Here is a 3825-nt window from a genome sequence, read left to right on the forward strand (position 1 = left end):
TTTTCAAAGTAAAACTGAAACCTCACAATCCACATTTTCATCATAACTGACCAGTCACAAAATTGAATTATTAAGCTCACATCTACTTCTGCCTTGCAGCACACCGTAACAGTTTGTAGCTGTCGAATAACTTGAAATACCTTTTTTTTCTTCTTTGAATGTATCATTTTTCAAGGTTTTCAATTTTCCTATATTCAAATTTCAACTCAGTTCTTTTTTTATTTTTTATTTTATGACATTATTGCAGTAATTTGGATCGTTGCCCTCCGCCAAAAGCAATAAATCAATGTGATAGCCTGTTAACCATTTGTTTTAAACACCATAACTGCAAAGTATGCGAGTTGCTTGATATTTGTGAGCACACGTTGTAACTATGCCAGGCCTCACTTTTTCTCAGTAAGTTAATTGTTTCTTTCAAATTTGCATTCTAGATCACAAAAAACATATGGTGCACTGGAATAAAATGTCCCAAAGCACTATAATTTATTTGGCTTTTTAAATAGGCTATTAAATAAAATAAAAACTTGTAAACTCTCGGACAAAGAACTATGATCACCAAAACCATATACTTTTATTAACTAATGTTTTACATGGGAAATTAAACAAATGTTGTCTAAGCTTTCTATAGAGGAAGAAATGCTATTTCCATTGGTTATAAATATATCCATCAATCTTGAAAGCATTATTAAGCAAAGAGCGTAAAAAGACAGGCAGGGAAGAGACTTATCTGGCGGGTTTGACCAATTTATTGATAGCTCAGCAAATCAAGAAGCTGTGATTTAAATTTTGAGATTTATTTTATTTATAACTCGTGTTTCTAATTGCTTGAACACTGAAAGCCATATTAGGGAAGATATAAACATCTATAAGGGAGAATCCTGACTGTAGACACATCATAGACATTGAGAAGTGAAGATTGAGGATTGTATTTTACATTTCTTTTGAAATTAAGAAATAAAAGCTTAAATAGTATAAAAATCTGAATTATGAACTATTTTGATCGTATATTGACAATAAAATTGCTCAATGAAATTTTGGATTAAACTGTAAAAGTCTGTAACGTGCATTTTGACTCAATCATATGGAAAGACTTAAGGGATCAACCTAGCATGAGGCCTCAAGAGAACTAGATTTCAATCTACAAGCTATCCTAAGAAGTCTTAACATGACAGAAATGAGTTACTCCTGTATAACAATTTTTCATCAGAATCTTTGAATTCTGCTGACCTGTACAAAGTTGACTAATATTATCAGCAGTTTCGGAAAGACTAGTTGCAATTCAATTATTTTGGTAGGTGGCCAAAGCATAAAGCTATGAAGCATATATTGATGAGAGCTCGTGTTAGCAGAGGTCTTCTCAGTGTCAATTGGGATCATCTGTTTTCACCTACAAATCATTTTGACTTTCCTCCATTCTGCCAAAGGTTTTTGCAGAGTGAAGAGACACCTCTCGGATTGTGTATCGGAAAGACATACTTTGAAGGAATCAAAGACACAACCTACCTTTTCTACCTAACCTTACGTGGGAAAAGGTTTGGGATACGATAAATTCATTTAGAAGATAGACCATTAAAATATCCCAATAAGAGTTAGGCGTAATAAATCTGGCATTACTACAAATTTTGTCAAAGCGTTTTATCTGTTTGACAAAACCTCTGAATTATGGAGAATCACCTGGAAATTCTTAACGTCAAGTATTTATCACTTTTATGTCGGAACTTGTCTATAATCCTATTCTTGTTCCTAAATATCAAAGTTCGTTTTTCTCTTGTGTGCTAAGTAGTAGTGGAACCGAAGTGAATCGGTACGCCGCTCCTGTACTTTTTTGTTGTTTTTTAAGAATACGTACTTGTAAAATAAACTTAAACTGTAGATATATTAATTTATAATATTTATTTGCATGTTTCAAATGTTGCATTTGACAATAAGAAAATCCATGTTTAATACGATGGCTTAAAAACAAAAATATGCACAAATGATATGTCTTTTACGAAGTGGAGATGCTACCAATTGATGAGTAGGGTAATTATAAGCAAATTAAATGCCTAAAATACAGACTATTTGTGCATATATGTTTCAAGGGCCAGAAAATGATTAGGATTTAGTTGGCGCTCCGGCATAAACAATTTTACCAGTGCTTACTATGGGTATTCAAAGCACAGATCTGGGTTTCAAAACGCAGAGGAATCTTCCATCGTACGCGAGAAGGTGTATTAGATATCTTGAAAAAAATAACGTACGAAGTACGAATATATCTGACCCATATCGACGCACCCAAAAATATTTCTTCAGAAGGTGGATTTCGGAAGATTCACACATCTTCCTGGTCATCGGATCTTAATTTATAATACCAACGCTTCCAAGAACTATATGCCCTTATCTCTAATGGAACATGTCTGTATTCCACGAAGGCTGAAGGAAGAGAAAGACTGCACCAGACCAGCCTCACAACTAGGTTACAATTTTGATACAGGGAATTTTGCATGTTGTGTTTGATTATGAACTCGGATTCTGTGCCTTCATTGGAATGAAAGGTTACCCGAGCGATAATAACCAGGCACTCTTTCCATATGTTAGTGATGAATATTATCTCCATAGACTTCTTTCACGCTATCCTTGATCGTTAGAATAAATGTAGACAATGGAAACAACAATCCAGGTAAATATAGTTCAGATAAAATCTTGAGTCAAGAGGATTTTCTCCGCAGTAACCACCTGAGGGGAAATGCCAGCGTTGAGCTCAAAAGGAATAATGAAAGGATTTCAGGACAAGTAATACTGTTCAAAGAATACATTTCGAGGGTAACATCTCGCTTTTAGTTCTTGATGTCTTGTTGTGAAAACGCTTCCCGAGAGAGGGCGGCTAGCACTTTTTACATTTCAAGTAATGAAATGCTTTTTTTAAGGTATCGGAATATTGAGAGGATACAGTTCTTGGCCGTCTCTCATGGAGAGCGAATACTTCCAGGTAGGCTTAGTAGAGATATACATCGGAGTAAAAATTACTGCACCACTTCTCCGATAAATAGACCTAAACATATGTTGGATAATCAGATCAGTAGATAAATAAGATCTACAGATCAAGGTGTTAATTTTTTTTCGAACAATAGTTTAGACAAAGAATTCGTAAAGACTATGGAAAATTCGTCTCTTCAATACTGCGAATATATTTATCGCGTATTTCGAAAGTAACTACTTTCATAAAGAATCAACATTATGAACATCCCTTGGCTTCGGGATGAAATATTTTCCTTTTTGTAAAAACAACAACTTTGTAACATTTTCTAACAACATTTATGAGCTTCACAACATTATTAAATTTAATGGGAAAAGAACAACTCATCCCATTTGTAGACATTTCATCTAACTTTAAGAATCTCGAAGTTTGATCAAAGATTATTTAGGGCGTTATTGAAGTTTCTTTTTAGTAGATACAGAAAGAAAATATCCTAGTATCTTCTCCACTGTTTCCATGATTATCAAATTTGCTTCATTAAACCTGGAGCTTTTCTTATGTAAAGTTTAACTTTCTTATTAGAAGATATTTTATAGTTGTTTTTATTTTTTGAGCCACCTGCTAATGTAGACAACACTACTGAAATTAATTGTAATCTCCTCGAGTTGTTCTTACCCACAATTCTATTTTGTATTATAATATTTTTGAAGAAACGTACGAAATAATGTAAATTTTTCTATCAATTGTATCAATTCTAGAGAGAACCTTCCTAACTAACTGCAATGTCTAAAAATATTAAATATATATATTGTTGCGTCATCGAGGTCACGTGACTGGTGTGGCGCCACCTATTTTCTAGAACTATCCTG

This window comes from Limulus polyphemus, unplaced genomic scaffold, assembly GCF_000517525.1.
Source record: "Limulus polyphemus unplaced genomic scaffold, Limulus_polyphemus-2.1.2 Scaffold55, whole genome shotgun sequence".
NCBI classification, from domain to species: domain Eukaryota; kingdom Metazoa; phylum Arthropoda; class Merostomata; order Xiphosura; family Limulidae; genus Limulus; species Limulus polyphemus.